We start from the raw sequence: 25,866 nt of genomic DNA, 5'->3' as shown, positions 1-25,866 counted from the left end.
TCTCACTCTCTCGCTCTCTTTTTGTCTTTCACTTTCTACATACCTATTTCTCTCTCTCTCTCTCTCTCTCTCTATCTATCTATCTATCTATCTATCTATCTGTTTGTCTGCCTGTCTGCTGTTATCTCTTTATCTATCTATCTGTCTATCTGTTTAATTGTTTCTCGTTCCCTGCCTCTCTCTCTCTTTAATTCACTCTTTCTCTCTCTCTCTGAAAAACATACACACACACACATCTATATATATTATATATATATGTACACACGTTTTTCTGTACGTATAATCTTAGAACATATAAAAACAAAGACCCACAACACACACACACACACACACTCATATTTGTGTGTATGTATGTGTGTGTGCATGTATGTGTATGCATGTGTGTGTGTATGAGTGAGTGTGTATGTGTTTTTAAGTATATTAGAAATTGTTTTTGAAGCTAATTAAAAGTAGCTGATAATATTCATTAAAACATGAATTGATTACAGATAGGGAACCTTTACAAACCTTATTTACTCAAATATAGAGAATGACTGTCACTTCGAAGTCTCACTGGGAATTGCTTGTCAGAGAGTACGGAAAGCAGTTCTTGGTGAAACTTCAAAGTTACATCCAGTCTGTATTTTTACATATACATACACATACAGAAGCACACACACACACACACACACACACACACACATAAACATAAATGTGTGTGTGTGTGCATGTACATACTTACATACACACAAAGAAAAAGAAAATGAACATTATAAATTCTATATGTATACCCAAGAAGTTTTAAAACAAGCTAAGACTTGAAGAAAACCAGTTAAATATAACAAAGAATTTAGTAAAATAACTTAGCTATCATTAAGCTTGTGTTAGGAACATAAATTGTGACTCAGGTTTGGTGGAAGATTTTAATTCAAAACTTATGAAAACAAGACATTTGTACTACAGAGCCAGAGGCAGTTTCAGCCAGGCTGGTAAAGAAAGGGTTAATACCCAAATTCTTTGCCTTTTAATCATTTCGGGGTTGATAAAATAAGTTCCAGTTGAACACCGAGTTCAATGTAACTGACTCACCCACTACCTCGAAATTGCTGGCCTTGTGGCAAAATTTGAAACCATTATTATTATTATTATTATTATTATTATTAATATTATTATTATTATTATTATTATTATTACATGCATGGGGAGGGAAGTGCTGTCCTCAAGTGAATTTATTGAAAGGTGGGTGAAAGTTGCAAAAATGGCCAGAGCGGATGGTGCCTCTCTGAGTGTAGACCTGTGAGTCGGAGGGAAGGAACTGGAGAGGGCACTTTCTCTTGGTGGTCAGGGAATTCTCAGACAGTGGGGTTCCTCAATTATCCCTAGAGATCCTCCTGTATCAGGAGGTCTACATCTCTATCATTCCCACTTTGTTTTTTGAACCTTTGTATGTTATGTATTTATCCTTTTTTTTCCAGTGTATGTCCCTTCTTTTCCATCATATGTAAACTCCCACACTTTATGTCTGTCTTTGTATTGTCCCCTTCATCCTTTGTCCTTGTGGCAAATAAACGAAATTATTATTATTATTATTATTGTTATTATTATTATCATCATTAAGGCAGTGAGCTGGCAGAATCGTTAGCAAGCTGGGCAAAATGCTTAGCGGTATTTCATCTGCCACTATGTTCTGAGTTCAATTTCCACTGAGGTCAACTTTGCCTTTCATCCTTTCAGGGGTTGATAAATTAATTACCAGTGAAACACTGCGGTCAATGCAATTGACAAGTCCTCTCCCACAAAATTTCCAGCCCTGCGCATATAGTACAAAGGATTATTATTATTATCATTATTATTATTATTATCATTATTATAATTATTATTGTTGTTATTATTGTTATTATTATTATTATTATTATTATTATTATTATTATTATTATCATTATTGTTATTATTAAGATGATGAGCCGGCAGAATCGTTAGCACACTGGGTAAAGTAGTTGTTAGCAGTGCATCTGAGTTAAAATTCTGCCAAGGTGGACTGTGCCTTTCATCCTTTCAGGGTCATTGAAATAAGTACCAGCTGAGCCCTGGGGTCAATGTAATCGACTTACTCCAACCCCTAAACTTGCTGGCCTTGTGCCAAAATTATTATTATTATTATTATTATTATTATTATTATAGATGTTGCACAGTATATAGTATTGTGGGGTTGTTGACTGAAGATATTGTATCTAGTGGGGGATTTGTACTGTTTGTCAAGTCACAACAAGGACCTCAGACAGACAGTACTTTACGCAATATGCTTGCAGTTCCAAGTAATGATGACTTTTGCAATACATCTAGATTGTAGGGTATCTCTAAGATTTGCAGATATCTTTTCAGATTGGGTAGTGTTGAATCCAATGCTCCAATGACAATAGGGATAACTTTTATGTTCAACTCTTGTAGTTGCCACATCTTGGCAATCTCAATTCTCAGGCCTCCGTATTTATCAACTTTTTTTCTTTCTTTCATGATGATATCATTATTATTATTATTATTATTATTATTATTATCATTATTATTAATAAAGTCACTCAAAGGCGGCAAAGCTGGCAGAATCATTAGTGTGCCAGGCAAAATGCTGAGAGGAACTTCATCTGTTTTTATGTTCTGAGTTCCAAATTCCACTGAGGTCAACTCTATCTTTCATCCTCTCGGGATTAATAAATTAAGTACCGGTCAGGGTCAATAAATTAAGTACACTGGGATCGATATAATCGACCAGTCTCCTCCCCCAACAATGCAGGCCTTGTGCCTATAGTAGAAAGGATTATTAAAGTCACAGAAAATTCAGTTTGTTAGTTTGTTCTGGACATGTGCTTCTGGTTCCATGGAATTACTGACGACTAGTAACATATCTACTTCACTTGTCTTCATAGATCTTCACTGTGATCTGTGCATGTGTGTATGTGTGTGTTTATTGGAACATATGTGTACATATATATATTTCAAAAATGTATGTTAGTCTAAATATATGCACATGTGTGTATGAATGTATAATACATATATGTATTTATAAACAACTTTATACATTATATATTTATGTGTATGTGTGTGTGTGTGTGTGTGTGTGTGTGTTTATGAGTTTGTGCATTTACAAATATGATTATTTGTATATATGTGTATGTACCTCATGAGAGGTACATAATGTGCATGGTGTATGTATGTACACACACACACATGCACACGTATGTATATGTACACATTATATATGCACACAAATATATATATGTATGTTTGTATACACATTATATATGTATGTATGAATGTATGCATCTCAGGAGTACCATTAATTCAATAATGTGCGCTTGTTTATAATTAGCATTATGCTAATGATAAACATAATGACCTTCCCAAGATACAAAATCGTAGACGTTCATGTTAAGAATCTTGTGAACTAAATACAAAAATAATATATAGATGTGTAAATATATGTAGATATGTAAATATATGTATATATGTATGTGTGTTTGAATATATATCTATATATATAGTAATAATAATAATAATAATCTATGGATGAAATTTATAAATATTTCAATGCATTGCTATGAACGTTTCCACAAATCACGTGTTTCTTATGATCATAGTCCATATTCCTGTGATGATTACAGTACAATCCACATATTCATAGACAACAGGTGGATCCAACCTGATGAAATGAATACATGAACTATGATCTACTCAATGTCCATGGATACAACACATTGTACTGTTATTATCCTAAGTATACTATAATTGTAAGAAACAGAGTAGAAAAGAATATTTGGCAAGTTTGTATTTCCTCCAATGTCTTTTAATCTTTTACATGTTTTGAATGTGGCCATGCTGGGGCACTGCTTTATAGTTGAACAATTGAGCCCCAGTAATTATTTCAAACTCTGGGACTTATTTTATTAGTCTTTGCTGAACTGTTAAGTTATGAGAATGTAAACAAACTATCACCACTTATCAAGCAGGTGGTGGGAACAAACACAAACATATACATACATAATAATAATAATAATGATAATGATAATGATAATAATAATAATAATAATAATAATAATAATAATAATAATAATAATAATAATAATAATAATAATAGTAACAACAACAACAACAGAAAATAGCTTAGGAATGAGAACCCAGGTTTGAAATTTCCCTAAGACACCTGATGTAGGCTTGGGGGTATATCAGCTGAAACGTGTTAACAACAAACTAGATGAAGACAAATATCCATCAAATGTAAATAATGTAAATAATGTAAATAATTCCTCATGCCTTAAATATAGAACTGTATTAAGGTGGCCATTGTTCAAACTTGACAGCATCACAAACCACAAATTTTATGATCTTGTGATCTTGGTCAACTTAGATAGGACCCATAGAGAGGATTCTGGTTACTGGAAGTTAAAATTCTTTACTTGCATGCAACAACTATAGGGTACTGATTACCAAATGCTTAAGCAGCAACTGATGGAGGTAATTGTCAACAACCAGTGGCGGAGGGATTAGATTGGGATCAAAGAAACTTAGCAAAAGTCTAACAATACAGAGAGACAAATTAGATGGGGAGCAAGTTAGCAATCTAGAAGAAGCAATTAGTAAAAGTATCACAGTTAACATGCTAACAGTAAGAACAGCCCTTGATAATGATGGTTATGTTGTCAGAGCTAAAACACGAGGCAATAAAAGCTATCTAATGGGCTGGATTGGTGGAGACGCAATGGATAACAAAACCCCATTTGGTTCTTTGATAGACAGGAACAGGTTTGAGCTACTCAGTTCTGAGTGGATTGATGTCATTTCCCAACTGAACTAAACTTCACTGTTTGGGGCTTATATTTCATATATTTTTCCTTTTTCTTTTCCCATTTATCAATTTAAATCCCCACATTTCTTGCATTTCCTGCATTTCCTTGTGATTGTCCTCCATTTGTTGCACTGGCTGCAAATAAATGAAAATCATCATCATCATCATAATTGTCATCATGATTATTTTTACAATGTTGTTGCTGTTTAGTCTCGGCTCAGCTCCACTCCTATAAATCTACTCCTATAAATCTATGATCAAAAGCAACCCAGCCATGACTACTACCTTTGATATTTTCTGACATTTTGTCTAGAATTGAATCCTCTAATGTATCTGTCTGTTTATGGGGATTTTGTAGGATATTCCTTGAGGGAGATTTGACAACTATCGCTTGCCAGTTAATAATTATGTTAATGATATCAGTGTTTATATTGGCAAAGTTTATTTTGTAGAGAAGCAGTCAATTATTCTTTAACAATCTTCCCCTTACAGTCTCCACTTACAGTTGGTTTCCTATTTATAGATAATTTCAAATAATCAAATATTTCTCCCTCTATCTCTACTTTCACTTTCTATCTCGTATCATTCCTTTTTGTAAATTTCTCCCTTACATTTCATGTTTTCCCAAGTTATTCATAATAACCTTGTAAATTTTCCCACTTTTTTATTTCTTTAATGATACAGTTATGATTTTATGGCAATTTTCTAATTGCAGTTCTCACTTCTGCTTTCTAATTACGTTAAATATAACTCACCAATGTTTACTTTTATTTGTTATATTCTAAACACAATTGTCATTTAGTTTCATATCCCTTTTTTTTTATTCTTTTAGAAACATATTTGATTTAATATCCTTTTATCCTTTTACTGTTCTCACTTATTGAACTTTGGTCAGACTTAGGAATTGCCTTTAAGGTTTTCAGCCAATCACATTGTATCCAATATTTATTGCAGATCATTACTTATTTCCTAGATCTCTGTTTATTTAACGTCTATACACTTTCTCTCTACCGACTTTTACTTTGGTCTGGCCAAAGTTGGATAAAAGGTATTGGCCAAGAGGTATTAATCAGGCCACATATAGGATGGAAGCAGAAACTACATGGTTACAAAGTGAACTTATCAACCATTTTCCCACACCTTCACTGACACTTCACCATACATCAGTATTTCACAAAGTTCATAGAGAAACCAAGACTATTATCATAACTTGTGGCACACACATATGATGAGTTGATGTAATTTCTCAAGAAGCTGAGCTTACAGTATAGTTTGCAAGTCTCAGCCATAAGTATTTTATTTCATTCTTAATATAAGTACAGTTGAGAAAAAAGCTGGATGTCCTGCATTCTGTATCTCGTTTCAAAAACGAGACCTTGTGCTTATGTAACGTATTTCATCAATGTTAAATGTTGATATCCAATATGGACAGGCCGGAGCTGGATGTTGGCAGCTAAATATGAAGAACCTCCTGAATGTTGATAAACAGGATGTCGATGAATTGAATGCTGATCGTTTGAATATCTACATCCAAAATATCAATATCCTAAACGTCAATAAAGAAAATGTGGATATCTAGAATGTCGATATCCTCAATGTTGACATTCTTAATACTGATATTCTGAATATCAGTATTGATATCTTAACTGCTGATTATCTAACTACAACAACAAATACAACTACTACTATTCCCACCACCACCACCACCTTCTGCTGTTCAGCTCTCTTGACAGTTTCCTACAACTATATATGTCTGTGTGTGTGTATATATATATGTGCGTGTGTGTGTGTAGATGTATGTATGTATGTAAGTATATATGTATATATTATACAGTATTTAATGCATACTACTACATCAACTACTAAATGACATTGCTCACCCCCACACATTCATAACATTGATAGCATGGATGACTGAGTCTGTTTGGTGCCAGACAACTAGCTATGGAAACCAGTGGTTTAAATTCATATTCATCACCACATTATGCTTTTGGCTAATTCCCTCTCAAACTGCTCACTTCATCATCATCATCATCATCATCATCGTACTTTAACATCTGTCTTCCATGCTGGCATGGGTCAGACAGTTTGACCAGAGCTGGTAAACCGGGGAGCTGCACCAGGTTCCAGTCCGATTTGGCTTGGTTTCTATGACCAGATGCCCTTCCTAGCACCAACTACTTGAGAGTGTGTTCTGGGTGCTTCTAATGTCGCACTGACATGAGTGCCTTTATGTGACAGTCGCATGAGTGCTTTTTATACAGCACTGGCACACTACTTTGCAGGTGGCCAATCCTCTTCACCAGGGTGAGTGGCCTTAAAATTTCTGCTGTGAAGGACAGGTCTTCTTGAGTACAACAATGGGCTGAGTATCTCATCTGAAAGGTTCAACACCTTGAGGTTGTCCTTCACTTTATTATAAATCAACACCACCAAATAGAAATGACTTTCTACGACTTGCTAGTGAGACATTGCATGATTAACATGTGCTAAGTTAATTTTTACAGGGCTGGGGTAGCTTTTGGGACTATGTTAGCTTAGAGTACAATGTTCAATTTTTAATGTTGGGGAGCTGGCAGAAACGTTAGCAGGCTGGGCAAAATGCTTAGCAGTATTTTGTCTGCCATTACGTTCTGAGTTCAAATTCTGCTGAGGTCAACTTTGCTTTTCATCCTTTCGGGGTTGATTAAATAAGTACCAGTTACACACTGGGGTCAATGTCATCGACTTAATCCCCTTGTCTGTCCTCGTTTGTCCCCTCTATGTTTAGCCCCCTGTGAGCAATAAAGAAATAAAAAATGTAGGGACATTTTGGGGAAGGAAAAACAAGTTTCATTAAGCTTCACATTGTTTTCATAACTCATTGAGTTCTAGGATTTACCTTAAATATCTGACCCTTTCTAAGGTAGTGAATTGGCGGAGCCCTTAGAAGATCAGATAAAATACTTATAATATTTGTTCCAACTTTTAACATTTTGTATTCAAATCTTGTTGAATTCAACTTTGCCTCTCATCCTTTCATGGGTTTACAAATAAAGTTCCATTAAATGGTTTTGGTTCTTCTCTCTCTCTGATAATTCTAAGTTCCAGCTTAATTACATGGCAATGTGTTAATTCAACCTGATAATTACATTAAGGGTACATATCTCAGTGGAAGGCTTAGCCACTTACTTACAAGTCAACTTCATATGTACAAATCCAGTTGAGCATACAACTGAATTCTCATCATCAAAACTGTTAAGAATCATCCATTATAATGTATTTTCTACTGACAGCATAGTCAAAGGATGAAGAACAGGTCGATCATCTCTTTGCAGTGCTCCTAAGTCTAGTGAGAAGAGAAGAGAAGAAGAAAATACAAGTTATGGGTTGCTGCAGTAGGCAGCAGCACAAAATGGTATCAAGTTATCTTCTGACTAAAGACCAAGATCAAATCCAAGCAACAAAGTGAACAGCCAGAACACACCTAGAGGCCAGGCAGCAGTCTTAAACGGGACAACAAACTGAGCCAAGAACAGATATGGTCAATCAGATGGACATTTACTCAGATTTTGTCAATCCAATTTCAGCAATGAAGCTTTGGTCAACACTTCTTTTTCACTACTTTTGCGGATTCCCATGAATCTCTGTCACCATCCAATTCCGTTATTATGAATTTGAATTGGAAACTTGTGTCATGGTGAATCTTTCATTAACTGATTACACAATCATGGGCACCACCCCTATGGATGTGCTGCAGTTATACACTCTCTTGATAAAACTTGGTGATCCTGGCCATTGATCTTGTAGGATTTCTCCACTCAGCATCAGTTGAACTCTTCTGCTGCCTCTTCACAATCTGCCATGCTGCAGTCCCATGACGTCACCATATTCCTGGCAGTGGGGCTAAATGGATGTTATGCCCTTACCAAAGGGCAGCCCATAACTATGCAGGGCACAGTCATCACTCTGAGAGCTATTTTCAAAATACCTGCATACACAAAGCCAACTTAAGGTTATGGTAAAAGACATTTGTTCAAGTTGATACACAGCGGAATTGAACTCAGAAATTGTATGAATGGGAAAGCAAACTTTTTAATCCACATGTCTATTCTTGTGCTCCAGATACTTCATAGCAACCTTGAAATCTACTTCAATATAATCTAAATATGAAGATATGGTCGAAGATATAAGTGAGAGTTGATTAGTAATATTTGATTATCCTGTTGCTGGCTGTGAGTTTATATTTACTGCAGACATCAAGTTGTGTTTCTGGGGAAAATATTGAATTTTATGTGCTTCACTTCCTTTAACTGTTGGAAATAGGTGCCAGGCCTTTATAGAAATGTTATTTCTGATAGGCTGGCATTCTATCATCTGTAGAAATATTATTTCTGATGGCTGACATTCTATTTATTACCTATCTTTCAAACATAAAATACTCCAGAATTAATCCCTGCTTTCTGAAAATGTGAGGAATGGAAAGAACCAATTAGAGACAAGAATCTTCTATTAGATCTTCTGAAAGAGCTGTTTATCTTTCTGCATTGCCAGCACAGATATATATAGAACTTAAATCCACTGTAGTATTTTGTTGTGTAGTTGGGCAAGTTACTGAATTCTGCTGGTACTGCATAAAAAGCACCAGTGCTGGCACCTTTTAAAAAGCACCAGAGCTGGTGTCACATAAAAAGACCCCACGCTTGTGCCACATAAAAAGACCCAATACTGGTGCCACATAAAAAGACCCAATACTGGTGCCACATAAAAAGACCCCATGCTTGTGCTGCATAAAAAGCACCCAGTACGCTCTGCAAAGTGTTTGGCATTAGAAAGGGCATCTGGCCTTAGAAACCATGCCAAAACAGACAATTGGAATCTGGTGCAGCTCTCTGAATTGGCAGCTCTTGTCAAACCATCCAAGCCGTACCAGCTTGGAAAATAGACATCAAATGATGATAATAACGCATACATCAAAATGCTAAATACCAGATCTTGTGAAAATTTTTCACTTGCAGGAAACTTGTGTGCATTACTCTTGGAACCTCAGAAGGGTCTGTCATTTCTTCTGTAAATTTTCTGGTCCTGGTCAAAGCTTTTCTCATCTGAGAAAAACCAAATCACTCAATCTTCTGATGGATTTTTAAGTTTGTTCAAAAGTCTTTTCGATCTGATTAAACAGTTTTCTTTTTTTTCTAACATGAATTCACCTCTCCTCATCACGTAAGATTTGTATCTGATGTCTTCATACACAACATTTTTGATTGTTTTTTTTCTGACACACAAAATGTTTTTGCAATAAACCTCATTGATTTTCCTGGACTGTCTCCAATGTTTGGCTTAACTTCCTGAATAAATTCAGGTGTCCTAATAGAATCAGAGCGTTCGGAATGCTTTTTACGTTGTGATACAGGTAATACACTTCCATCTTCTTTCTCTAACTCACACCAAATCTTGTGGACAAAAGATCTTGCAACTTTCAGAAAACGAGAAATTTCTAAATCCCCAAGCTTAGCCTTCAAAGCCACAATCCCAGCCTGCATTTTCATTTGATTAATAAGCATAGGGTCTGTCATTGTTATTTTCTGAAACTGAAGTTCAATAAAAATTAGTCAAATAAAATAATGACTAAAAATGCATGTGTCCTCAAATACTATCCTCACCTTGTATATATGTATCATTGTATATATAAATCCCCCTCTTTCCTTCTTCCCCCTCTCTCACTCACCCCTATCTCTCACCCTCTCTCACACCTCTCTCCCCTTCTGTCTATCTGTCTGTCTGTCTCTCTCTCTGTATATATTTATATATATGTGTGTGTGTTTACATACACACACATGTGTGTGTGTATGTGTAAGTAAGTATATGTATATACTCACACACATACACACACAAGATGATTAGAAAAATGTATGAGACCCACTTCCAAAATACATTTAAAACAAAGAAACTGAAAGAAGAAAACATGAAACTCTAATCTAGTTGAGCTGCGATATTTACTAAAGAAAAGAAAACGTCTGAAATAGAACAGGAAATCCAACGGTTCGTTGATAGTGAAAGCTTGCAAAGAATTGTGGGATTATAGAATTGTAGAATTGATGGTGTAGCTACTGACAGGAAGCAGTTCTGAGTTAGGAGCAAAAAAGAAGGAAAGCTTTTCATCAGATGATAAACCAGTAATGGCAGTGATGATGATGATGCTTGTGGTGGTGGTGGGGGGGGGATGATGACGATAGTGATGGCACTGGTAGTAATGATGGTGGTGGGGGTGAGCATTAGGATAATCATTTGCATCAGGATTATAATGATGATTATTATATAGCCCTTCTCCTCTTCCTCCTCCTCCTCATCATCATCATGATCATCATCATCTTCCTACTTTACTTCCTCCTCATCATCATCACTGTCATCCACACCATCATCATCTTCATCACCATTGTCGTCATTGTCATCATCATCATTATCCCCATCATCGTCGTCATCATTATCACCACCACCACCACCACCACTACCACTATCATCATCATCATCATCGTTATCATCATCAACATAATCATCATTGTCACCCCACTCCCACCCTCACTATCATATCATCATTAACATCTATAATGGAAACATCATGAGGATCCGGGAAGAAGCTCTCTTCAAAGCTGTCAGTTGTTAGACAAAGTTAAGCTAAGCTGTGCTACAAAGCATAATATTTTGAGTCTTCAGTCTTGATCTGAGTAATACACACACACACACACACACGCACGCACGCACGCACACAGAAGCATGCATGATTGTACAGACACACACACTCAGAGGCACACATATAAACACACATCCTCAAAATCTATTTGTTTTGGGGTTGGAAGGCTGCTGAAGGCTGCTATTTTGCACTAAAAACTGTGTTTGAAACCAGTGAACTGGCAAACCTCATTAGCATCACACCATCTTGGACAATGGAGCAGCCAAAGTTACAGAAAAATATGAAATAATCACTACTGACACATCTTTGGTTATGGGTCAGCTTGATCAAGATTGACTGAGGGCTAAACAGCTACTGCAGTGGTTAGGGTTCTGTTTTGGAGAGACACAAAGGTATCTAAGACACAGGTAAACACTTCTGGGAGTGAAGTTGAAAGATGCATGAAATTATTTAAAAATAACATGATAGTATACAATGAGTTTCTTTCAGTTTCCATCTACCTAATCCATGACTATAGCAGAAGACACATGGGCAAGTATCTTCTACTATAGCCTCAGGCCGGCCATAGCCTTGTGAGTGGATTGGGTAGACGGAAACTGAAAGAAGCCTGTTGTGTGTGTGTGTGTGTGTGTATATATATATATATATATATATATATATATATATACAATAGGCTTCTTTCAGTTTCTGTCTACCCAATCCACTCACAAGGCATTGGTCAGCCTGAAGCTATGGTATATATATATACATATCATCATCACCATTGTTTAACGTCCGCTTTCCATGCTGGCATGGGATGGACGGTTTGGCTGAGGACTGGTGAGCCAGAGGCTGCACAAGACTCAATCTGATCTGGCAAAGTTTCTACAGCTGGATGCCCTTCCTAATGCCAACCACTCCGAGAGTGTAATGGGTGCTTTACGTGCCAATAATTTTTAAAATCTTTTTAAATATAATTTCCTTTTTGGATCAGATATTGTGTTTTCTTTTCCTTCTATGCAAACTGTCAAATTTAACCCAGACACCCTATAAATCTGACATCTATCCCAAGAATATACGGGGGTAAGCAACTAGTGAGTGCCATGGGGCTGTTTAACCCTTTCATTACTATATTTCTGTTGAGATGCTCTGTGTTTCTTTCAGTTACTTTAAATATAACAGAGAATTTAGTAAAATAACTTAGTTATTATTAAGCTTGTATGAGGAACATAAATTGTGACTAAGGTTTGGTGGAAGATTTTAATTCAAAACTTATGAAAAACAAGACATTTGTACTCAGAGCCAGAGCCAGTTTCAGCCAGGTTGGTAATGAAAGGGTTAAGAATTCACTTTCCAATGTTGCTCACTGTTTTTTTCTGTATAGGAGAGGGTTTGTAATAAACCTTTGTTGACTGTGATCATATTAAACATGGTAAATTGATTATAAATCGATTATCACCATGGCAATAATATTCTCCAAAGAAATTTGATAAAATTTCTGACAGCTAAAATCTAAATCTAAAACAGTGATTTAATGATTGAGTTAAAGACAATATGGCAATTAAAGTATGTACTTATCACCCTTTTAATAATTAGTTAAACTGGAATAGTACACAATTATATTTCTATAAGGTTTTCAATAAATTACCTACAAGGACAAACATTGTCATGTCCCCAAATCAGCAAGGTACAGTGAGTGAAAATCTAACCCTTCCAATTATTGGTATAGTCTATGCTATAGATTTCCACAATCTTTATGGAGAACCAGTCAGAGTCCTTCCCATTCATCCATACGCAGCTCTTGGCACTACTATAGAATCATGGGAGGTGCAATGAGCTTGAGAAATTTCCAGAGGGATCTGGAAATGGCATCATTTGTTCCCAGTCTTCCATGAAAACATGTCTGGTCTTGGGGAAACATTACCTTGATGAGAAACAGGTGAGGGCTGGTAACAAGAAGGGTAACTGGCTGTAGAAAATTTGCCTAAACAAATTCTGTCCGACCTATAAAACTATGGAAAAGTTGACATTAAAATAATGATGATGGTGATGCCGACGACAACGACAATAATGATGATGACAATGATGATGATGACGACGATGATGATTATGATGATGATGATGATGATGATGATGACGATGATGATGATGATGATGTTGATGGTGTTGATGATGATGATGATGATGACGATGATGATGATGTTGATGGTGGTGGTGATAATGACTTTATATTTCATTTTAAGAAATGTGACTTAGAAGAATTAGCAGGGCATCAGACAAAATACCTTGTGGTACTTAATTCCATTATTTTGGATTGTGTGTTTATATCCCGCTTGGGACCAACTTTTTGCCTTTCATTCTTCATAAATTGATTAAAATAAGTTCTGCTAAAATCCGCCCCTTTCCTACCAAATTTATGGTCTTGATCCTTTGTGCTTGTATTAAAAATCAATATCTTTTTCATTAAATTGCCATTTTTACCAAATTCCTGCAATTGGTAGAGGGCTCGTAATTTCACTGTTACACTGAGTGGGTTGTGCAGTTATGCAGAAAATTAGTCAGGTAATAAAAACAAAATAGAATATAGTGTTCTGAGATGGCAGTGTTCTTAGTCTAAGTCTAAGCTCACTTCCAGAACATTCCTAATATAAAACAAAAAAAAGATGCAGAAAACAGAAAAGATACTGAACTGATTTCCCTGAAGAAAAATACAGTTTGATTAGAAAGAAAGAAAGAAAGAATGAATGAATGAATGACTATAATGAACTTGGCTCCAAATAACAATTGCGTAGTAGTAGTAGTAGTAGTAGTAGTAGTAATAGTAGTAGTAGTAGTAGTAGTAGTAGCAGCAGCAGCAGCAGTGGTGATGATAGCAGTAGTAGTGATGGTGATAGCAGCAGTAGTGGTGGTGGTGGTGGTGGTGGTAATAGTAATAGTAATAGTAGTAGTAGCGGTGGTGATAGTAGAAGTAGTGGTTGTGGTAGTGTTGGTGGTAGCAGTAGTAGTAGCAGCAGCAGTGGTTGTGATAGTAGTAGTGGTGGTAGTAGTAGTAGTCGTTGGTGTGACCCCCATCCTTTGCCCAGAAGCTTGGCATATGTGAGTTGTTGTTTGTTTGCTGTAGCATCTTGGGTGGGGCTGGATGTGCAGGTGAGAGAATAAAAACAAAAAAAAAACAACAACAACAGCATCATCAATGTACTAAATTAGGAAATGAGGATTTATACCGAGTGATAAAAAGAAAATTGATAATTCATTAACGAAGATAAAATTAGCCACACCAGCTTCTTGAGTTATTATCTTTGAATATTTTTTATTTAACAACTAAATTAGAGTTTTGGAAAAACAGGATTGTGTTCTACAAACTGTTCTATATTTTTTTTTCAGAAATGAGGAATTCTGTACATTATTTACATTGGATGGATATGTGTCCTCATCTTGTTTGTTGCTACCACAACATTTCAGCTGATTTACTCTCCAGCCTCCATCAGGTGTCCTGGTAGAATTTTAAACCCAACCCTGGATTCTCATTCCTAAAGTATTTTTTTTTGCTGATGTTATTATTATTATTATTATTATTATTATTATTATTATTATTATTACTATTATTATTTATTCAAGGCACTGCCTGGAATTGAACTCGCAATCTTGGGGTTAGTAGCCCACGAGCATACAGCATAATGGTTAAGAGCACAGGCTGCTAACCCCAAGATTCCAAGTTCAATTCCAGGCAGTGCCTTGAATAAATAATAATGATAATGATGATGATGATGATGATAATAACATCAGCAACAAAAAAAATACCTTAGGAATGAGAACTTAGGGCTGAGTTCAAAATTCTACCAGGACACTTGATGAAAGATGGAGAGTAAATCAGCCGAAACGTTGTGGTAGCAACAGACAAGATGAGGACACATCCGTCCAATGTAAATAATGTAAATAATATGTTATATATGTTTGTATGTCTGTGCATTATAATAATAATAATAATAATAATAATAATAATAATAATAATAATAATAATTATTATTATTATTATTATTATTATTATTATTATTATTATTATTACAACATCAGTAAAAATGATGATAATTGTTTCTGATTAAGGCACAAGGCCAGCAATTTGAGGGGAAGGGCTTAAGCTGATATCTTCAACACCAGTACTTGACTGGTTCTTTATTTTATTGACCACAAAAAGATGAAAAATCAAAGCTGGCCTTGGTGAGATTTAGCATCAGAATATAAAGAGGTGTAGCTAAATACAGCAAGGCATTATAGTCAAACCATCATCAATTGCCTTGACAACAATACGACCATTATTACTACTATTACCACTCCGTTCTCAAGAAAAAAAGAATGAATTTGACTGCGGTTCTGAAAATACATAAAGTTAGAAACACATCAAATTATCACGATTCATATAACTGGCTTCTGATTTAAGGGAATAAGTGTCTTTTTGGATGTATATAAATAGATGGATGGATCACATGACTTAGGATTCACCAGGAAATACATTCTAGTCATTTCTCATGGAGAAAGAAAAATCCATGTCATAATATCTGCAGTTTATACATACATACATACATATGTATATATATATATATATATATATATATATATATATATGTATGTATATATATATTCTTCCAATCCATTATGTTCTGTGTAGGTGTTAGTGATATCTTAATATGTAGGGAGATAAAAACAAAGAAAAGAAAAACAAACAAACATTAGCACAAGCAATGTCATTAAGATATTTATATATTATGTTTAATAATATTCTCAGTATTGAGTGAGAGAATTCTTGGCAACACAAATGGCTGCTTATATTGAATATAAAACAAATTGCATAGGAGTTTTATTTTATTTATTTAGTTATCAATGTTGTTGTTACCAGGAGAATCACCAGCCTCTAGTCAGTTCTGTTCTATTTATGCAATATATGAATGCTGCACCAATTATTTTCTTTATTTTTAAGTCCATGAGTTTGGACAGGATTGGAAGGTAGTTGGTGCCACTCTGGCAGCAGGCTGTGGCATTGTGTATTCAACAACATCATCAGTTCCTTGTAAAAGGTACCACACATGATAGTGTTGCAAGGGGGTTTTGTTGGCTGGGTCTGAGGTGATGACTAGTTGAGTTGATGAATGAAAATGAATGTCTTAGGCTGTGTGAAGAAGTAACCAAACAACACCTGCAAACATTTAACAGACATTACTATTGCACTGTGAAGGCATGTGGCTTAGAGGTTAGGGCATTTGACTCACGATTGTAAGGTTGTGAGCTCGTGTCCCAACGACATGTTGTGTCCTTGAGCAAGACACTTTATTTCATGTTACTCCAATCCACTCAGCTGACAAAAATGAGTTGTACCTGTGTTTCAAAGGGCCAGCCTTGTCATACTCACTGTCATGCTGAATCTCCCTGAGAACTACATTAAGGGTACATGAGAACTACATTAAGGGTACACGTGTCTGTGGGCTGCTCAGTCACTTGCACGTTAATTTCACAAGGAAGCTGTTCCATTGGTCATATCTGCTGGGACCTGCGTCGCTGTAACCGATGGAGTGCTCCTTTTATTATTGCACATAAAGTTTTAACTGTGTTGGTCTTTTACAAATCATAACAAACAATAGTTACAAACAATAATTACAAACTAAGAGAGACTTACTGCTTGGAGTTTACAACAAACTTAGTGGCTGGCCTATCAATGTATGTAGAGAGTTTCTATGCCCGAGACGAAATGGAAGCAAAATTGAAGGAAGAAGAAAAAATATATAATAATAATAGTTTCAAATTTTGCCACAAGGCATTTTGGGGGAAGGGATGAGTCGATTACATCAACCCCAGTATTTCATTGGTACATAATTTATCAACCCTGAAAGGCTGAAAGGCAAAGTTGACCTCAGCAGAATTTGAACTCAAAACGTAAAGACAGACGAAATACTGCTAAGCATTTTGCCCAGCATGCTAACAATTCTGCCAGCTCAGAATTTGTGTGTGTGTGTGTGTGTGTGTGTGTGTGATGGGATTCTTTCAGTTTCCATCTACCAGATCCACCCACAAGGCATTGGTTGGTCTGGGATCCATAGTAAAAGACACTTATCCAATGTGCCAAGTGGTGGGACTGAACCTGCACCCATGTGGTTGGGAAGCAAGCTTCTTATTACACAGCCATGCCTGCGCCTATACTGATATGGACATATGTGTGGGAGTACGTAAGAGTATTTGTGTGGTTTGGTATTTTAAAGCTTTTCAATGATGAGGAAATAGAAAGTAAAGTACAAATTGATCCCAATAAGCAACAATATAAATTGATGACTGATGTTAGTTTCATAAAAGGAAGCCAGCAAGAAAGAAATTTTTACCATTAAAAAAACAAAATAAGTTAAATAAATAAAATAGATACAAACTGTTTAAACAAATGGCAACTCTAGGAGGATCCTCCTACTTAGAAAAATACTAACTATTAACAAAGGAAGAGGAAGACATTTCTCTGTGAACATTAAGAACAATATCTGTAGGACAATTTTGCTTTTGTCATTTAAATCCAGAATAGCAGACTCAAGAAGTTGCCAAACAAAGAACATATCTATTTTGCTATGAGTGAATGAACAAAAGACGACATCCATTTCAGTGAGTAAGATTAAAAGCAAAGAGAAAAATAAATATGAATGTATTTTTAAAAAATGTGAAGAGTGGTTATCATTTATGAATAATTTTAATGAATGAGAATATTGTCTGTAATATCATTTGTCTGAAAGTAAAAGCAAAATTGCTGTGTGGATAAGGTGTGTGTGGATTTCCAGCTTATAAATTTTGTGTTCAATTCATCTCCTTATTGACAGTAAAAGAGACCAAATGGCAAATCTCTTAATGTTGTGTGAGACTAAGGAGATCCTTGATTATTATCAAAAAGGTTTTTCAGTTCAAAACTACTACAATATGTTTATGGAGTATTTAGTTAATGGATTGTTCTCGTCAGTTTTCATGGGCCTGCAATGGTTAATGAACACAGCCCCTTCATCAAGACCAAAGCAATAAAAAAAAAAAAAGAAGTACAATTAATTCTATAATTTTAGTTCACTTATGTGTTGGGAAAGTTAAAATGATTTTCTTGGAATGTAACTTGAACTAACTCTCATCTGATTTATGCCATAAAACTAAAGCTCTCTCTCTCTGTCTCTCCCTCACATACACACATCTGCATACATTGAGGTAATATAAAGACCAGACTTCTTCTTTTTGCCAGACTTCTTCTTTCTACCAAATCCACTCACAGGGCTTTGGCTGCCCTAGAGCAATATTGCAGAAAGCATTTGCCCCTTGCCCAAGGTGCCACACAGTGGGATTGAACCTCAAACCATGTGCCTGGGAAGCAAACACCTTAACCACAGCCATTTCTCTGACTATAAACTGCAATAAGGATCGACTACATTTGTTCATGAAGTTCAATATAAAACAATATACAAATGGCTGGAATAATCTAATAACAGTGTAAGTGTAACACAGACACAGCAGAAAATATGGACGTAAAGGAAAGCAAGTATGAAACCAGAGAAAAACAAAATCCACAAAAGTACTTAGTTGTGTTTATTTAATGACAGTTAATAATGTTCTGTTTCACTCCATATATTATAAATGATAATCATCGGATACATTCCCCAAATGGACAATTATTTGGTGTTTAAATATATCGCATTACAAGTGTAATTCCCTGTGGTCATTTTCATCTGAAAATTATACATGACCTTTGAAAAGATCTTATATAGAGAGCTAGATGCAATACTGCATGAGCGTGTGTGTGTGTGTGTGTGTGTGTGCGCATGCGTATCTATTTATCTGTCTGTCTGTCTGCCTGTCTGTCTGTCTGTCTGTCTGTCTCCCTCTCTATCATCTCTCTCTCTCGCTCTCTCTGTGTATATATATGTGCGTATATGGCTACATATATGTCTACATATATATATATATATATATATATATATATACACACACATACATATTTGTATGTGTGTGTGTGTATATATATATAAACATATATATATGTGTGTGTGTGTGAGTATATGTATGCATATATGTATATAATATATAATATATAATATATAATATATATATATGTAGTATATATAATATATATATACATAATATATATATTTAATATATAATATATATATTTAATATATATATATATATATATATATATATATATATATATATACATAATATATATATATATACATATATGTATATATATATGCATGCGCATGCACACAAGCATACACACACACATGCACACATGCACTCACACACACATGCACACACACACACACACATGCACACATGCACACATGCACACATATATCATCTTCAACATCCTCAAACATCTGTTTTCCATGATGCTGGCATCGGCTGGATGGTTTGATAGGATCCAGTGAGCTGCAAGGAAGAAATAGTGTGGCCAGGAATAATAATGTGGAATGGAAGTAGTTTTAGGTGTAGGAGGGAGGGAGGGAGGTAGGCATCAGAAAGGAGTGGGTGCAATATGGGGCTGATTTTGCTCTCAGGCAATAACAGCAGCCACATACTACCATTGATAGAAGAATGATAAGTGTTAGGGGATGAGAACTGGGGGAAATGTTTGATTGTACAGAAGGAGAAAGAGAGAAAGAGAGAGAGAGAGAGGGGAGTGAGACAGGGCCATGCATCTATAAACATAACTGAGTGGCTTTAGGATATCATGTTTGCTTTGATGGATTGGCCTTCTCAAGCATAGTAAATCACCAAATATATATCAGTCCTCTCTCATCTCTTCTATAAGGCTCAACATTTCAAGCCTTCAAAACTCAACATTTTAAGCCTTCAAAGCTTCATCCTGGATCTTCCTGGATTTTCCTGGATCTCCCTGTTCCACAAGTTCTGTGCATTTTAAGCAATTGGCACTTTTTTATACAACTATTCTCATCCATATGCATCACATGACCAAAGCAGTGTTGTCACTCTTGCACATTACAGCTGATTCTTCTTATGGCTAATTTTTCCCATCAGCACTTTTAACACTTTGTCGTACATGCACACTGACATTGCACATCCAATGAATCATACTAGCTTCATTCTTCTCTAGTTTTCACAGATCTTCTACATTCGACGCTGTGTCTAACACGACCCGTCATCTGAAATTTTGACACTTCCGTCGGGTTTGTTGTCCTACATCACTCATAAAGTAAATTTAGAGGAACTGTGGTTGTTCAATTGCGGGTAACAGGGAACCAATGAGGTGATAGACTTGCCCTTGAACTTTGACATCAGCGTAAATTCATGTTTATCTATCTTCTTAGATGCACCAAACGATGTCATTTGAAATGCAGAGTTGTATTGTCTGATATTGTTCCGAAAATCCTTTGACTGGATGGAAGTGCCTTCTAGAAGATCCATAAGAGGTTGAGAAGGAGCTGGTAGTGCTGGCAATGTTACCTGACCACCTGAGCAGCACACACCATTTGTTCCATTTGAAAATTTTAAAGCTGTACAGAAAAGATAATTTGTGTTTAACACACAAATTTGGACAGAGTTATCATTTTTATAAGAATGGGATGGATCATATCTGAAAACAGCTTTAGGAGTTGTGAAGAATGAATTTGTACATAATCTGTTTCTGAGAGCTATTCTACTGGACCTCTGTCTAATCCTTAAAACATTGACACACACACACATATATTTGTGTGTGTGTGTGTGTGTTTGTGTTTGTATGTATAGAATTTCCTCTGTAATATTTGATTTGACTTCATAATTTCATTTCATTCTGCTGAGGCTGCTTTTCCCCACTGACCATTGTCAATGTCATAATTTATTTCTATGAAATATGGAAATCAAATTAATAGAATTATTGATTCCTCATCAACAGACAAGGATTAGAATCATTTATCTGTGCATGAGAGAGTGTACTTTCATATGTCCTTACTTCTGTGTGTACGTATACGTGTGTTTGCTTCTAAGTGTGTATATGTGAATTAATTTCAAGTCATAGGTTTAATTTTGTATTAGGGCACAAAAGACACGGGCTATTGCAAGTGGGATGAAAGACTGAGAAGTTGGGATTAAGGGAATTTTGTGAATGAGATAATGAAATGAAAGTCGGTTGGATGAAGGGATGGTGGTGCCATGTGCGTGTGTGTGTGTGGGGGGAGATAATGTTAATTTTCTAAAGTACATAGATGATATATTTAACATGAAACAGAGTCAATGATTGAATTGATGGTGGTAGAAAAAAGGGAGAGAGGAAGAGAGAAAGAGAGGAGAAGTAGAAGGGGGAGAGAAGGCAGGAGGGGAGGGGAGGGGAGAAGAAGAAGATGAAGACAAGTATTATTTGGTAGAATTGCTAGAACATTGGGAAAATGATTTGCTGTGTTTCTTTGAGCTTTTTTACATTCTGAGGAAGCAGTCAAGCAAAGGGGTTGATGGTGTCAACTTAACTCCTCTCATCGAAATTGTTGGCCTTGTGCCTTCATTAGAAAACATCATCATCATCATCATTACTATTATTATTATTATTATTATTATTATTATTATTATTATTATTCCGTTGACATCGACTTTGCCTTTCATCCTCAAGTGGCTGATAAAATAAGCACCAGTTGATCACTGGGGTCGATGTCATTTACTTAACCCCCCTCCTCTAAAGTTGCTGGCCTTGAGCCAAAATTTGAAACCGTTATTGTTATCATTATTATTATTGATAAAAATAATAACAATCATAATCATAACAACAACAACAATGACAATAATAAGAGAGCCAGAGTCTGCAAATGTTCTCTGCTGCAACAGAGAATAATAATTAATAGGTAGGAACACAAGTGACAGGGAATAATAATTACAAGAATTTATGGGATTTTCTCACAGAGACTGACCATACTATGGAAGCAAGAAGACCAGATATGATTATGGAGGGCAAAATGGTGGCAAGCTGGCAGAACCATTAGCAGACTGGACAAAATGTTCCATGGTGTTTCTTTTGGTTCTTTATGTTCTGAGTTCAAATTCTGCTGAGATTGACTCATTTCTCACATCTCGTACACAACACCACATTTGCCATTACCCTCCTCCCACATACACCACATGGATCCACCTTACTCACTAACACTTCTTCTTCCACCCAACTCAACATCACCTTTGTCTTCCCGAAGTTTACCTTCAAACCCTTTGCAGTTTATTCCTTACAAAGGTCATCCAACATATAATAGTACTGTTCCAGCAAATTAATTCATCTTTCACTCTACTGAAGACAGCAAGGGGCATAGTTAAAATCATAGTCAGACTCTTTCTATTCACTTAACAGGGTGAAAGTTTGATGAATTCATTATCCACACCAACCTGATGTGCTGTTAGAAAATATCAACAGCTGAAAATTGCACAGGTTAATGGACTGTATGCTCATCTGGTGCTAACGAAATATACTTAGAGAAAGAATGGTTACTCTATCATGCACATGTACACAGGCATATATGCACGTGCACACATTCATGCAAACACACTCACACGCCTATGTATTTATACAGTCACAAATATACATATATGTGTGTGTACATGTAAATGAATACACCCCCACCCACTCACCCTTCACATATATACATATATATATGCATATATATATGCATATATATATATATATATATATATATATATATATATATATATATATATATATATATATATATATATATATATATATATATTACATAGATACATATATACATGTAAATGTATGTATACATACATATCTGTGTATGTGCCTTTGTGTGTGTGTGTGTGTGTGTGTGTAAATATATCTTTGCCAGAAATAAAATGTCAAAGTAGCCATTTCTTGAAGTCATTATTTCTAAAGAAACAATACCCAGCAGGGGTCCTGCATTCTAAGAAAAGAATATTCTAGTGAAATAATATCCTAGTTTTAGAAATTCTGCTTTCATTCAGTCAATATGTTGATGTTGTTGCTGCTGTTGTCACTGCTTTTTTTTAATGTTATTGTTCATGGCAATGGCTCACCAACAGCTTTTGTTGCTGTTGTTTTTGTTGTTCCTTCTATAGATCTGTCTTTCTGTCTGTTTCTGTCATTGTTGTATTGATTTTTTTTTAATTTTTGCTGTTGTTGTTGTTGTTGTTGGCACTAGAAGAAAATTGCAATCCATTTAATATGGAAATGGACACACACCAGACAAATAAAAAGACCCATTTTTTTTATATATTCGTGCATGTATACATGCATGTGTGCATGCATATGCACAGAGATACACATGCATACATGTATATACACATACATACAGCACACACGCACAGATACATTATATATACATATATACACATATACATTCACAAAATCACATACATATATGCATACACACACATATACATGCACATATATATATATATATATATATATATATATATATATATATATATATATACACCCATGCATAATGCACACATAAATGCATACGTATATGCATACATACATACATACATATACATAATCATGGTTTTTATTTGCAAACCTCAACAGCAACAACAACAACAACAACAATGACACAGCCACAGCAAAACTGTGTTTCTAGCAAGAGGTTCTGCTGCAACAATTCCATCAGCAACCACCTCAACACTAAACCTGAAACATGACAAACCAAAAATAACAATACTTGTATTGAAACTACTACTACTACAACTACTACTGCTGCTGCTGCTACTACTACTACTACCACCACCACCACCACCACCACCACTACTACTACTATCATCACTACTACTGCCACAACTATTATCACCACTACCACTACTATCACCACCACTACCACTACTGCTATTACTACTATCACCACTACTACTACCACTACTACTACCACTACTACTACTACTACTACTACTACTACTACTACTACTACTACTACTACTACTACTACTACTATCAACACTACCGCTGCAACTACTACTATTGCCAAGAAGAACAACAGCAATACTACTAGAACCAGCTCCAATACCACCTCTATAACCCTAGCCACCATCCACAACACAGTTTCCATCCCCACCTCAACAATTTTCCTTCACTCCACCACACCAATGCTCTCAGAACTGCCAAAACACCAAGCTACCATCTCGCCACCCCCACTACCGCCATACTGCTAGCATAGCCAAACTTTGAAATATTTAAGGACAGAGAAATAGATGTTGTATTATGTTTGAAATCTCTATATATAAAAATGAGTGTGTGTGTGTGTGTGTGTGTGTGTGTGTGTGTGTGTGTGTGTGTGTGTGTGTGTGTGAATCCCTAAAACTCGAGAACTACGCAACCAATTTCATTCAAATTTAACACATGCCTTACTTAGGGTTCCAGTTGTGTTTTAGTCAAAAAATTTTTTAACTTCTTGCAGAGTTCGAGCCCACGGCAACATAATATCTCCTCCACTATTTAAGTATTACGTGTCAAAAGTGAAAGAAGAACACTCATGTCAAATACTTTTACTTTAAAAATGAAACTATTCCACTAACTGAAACAATCACATTTCGATACTGTAATGACAGATACTTTCACTTTAATGGTGTGTGTGTGTGTGTATATATATATATATATATATATATAGAGAGAGAGAGAGATGTATATGTATACATATACATGTATATGTACACGTATATGTATAGATATTTATATATATAGATATAGATCTATATGCATACATGTATATGTATACATATGTGTAGATGTATATATATAGGTGTACATCTAATATGTACACATACATAAATACATACAGATATCTATACATATATACACCCATACACACACACATATATATGCACACAAACACACACATTAGTAATTTGTTTTCTTATCCAAAACTACGTTAAAAGTATTGAATGGATCTTTAAGAAATTTGGAAATTATATTCTATGAATAATGGCCATAACCCCCATGAAAATTCATATATTTTTGATGTTGATGAAATTTTAACCATACATATTACACACAAATAAAGTAATATTTCTAAAAAAATTTCTTCTTAGAAGTTACAAAGACCCCTTCATGGGGACTTCACACCCACAATTTAGTCATTTTTCCTAAGCAAAGACGAATACAGTCATACCATTGGTAGCTATAGGGTCACCCGAACATAACAGATGAGCATTATTTGTAATTCAACGGTACAACAGTGTAAGACTATCCTTTCAGATATACTTACATTGTGATTTCTGCAATGTGGTGCATAAATTGTCAAGTAAATGAGACTCATCTTTGCCTCCACTGATTCACTTGCAGTGTTGAGTAAAATTATTTCGTTGCAGACCTCCTTTGAGTCTTTTTATTATCACTGCGACACATATAGTCCCCAGTTGGTAACATTGATTTCAAGGCCTTCCCAGA

At 35.4% G+C, this 25,866-nt stretch overlaps 1 protein-coding gene across 2 annotated transcripts in view; it reads left to right on the top strand.

The window, feature by feature from the left end:
* LOC106880139 (voltage-gated potassium channel subunit beta-2) overlaps positions 1-25,866 on the top strand; it is a 223,955-nt gene that overhangs the window by 202 nt on the left and 197,887 nt on the right. The window lies entirely within an intron of this gene.

The sequence above is a fragment of the Octopus bimaculoides genome, chromosome 12, assembly GCF_046866305.1.
Source record: "Octopus bimaculoides isolate indiv1 chromosome 12, ASM4686630v1, whole genome shotgun sequence".
NCBI lineage: Eukaryota > Metazoa > Mollusca > Cephalopoda > Octopoda > Octopodidae > Octopus > Octopus bimaculoides.
Note: the sequence above shows the minus strand (reverse complement) of the source record. Positions and strands in the feature narration are given on the sequence as shown.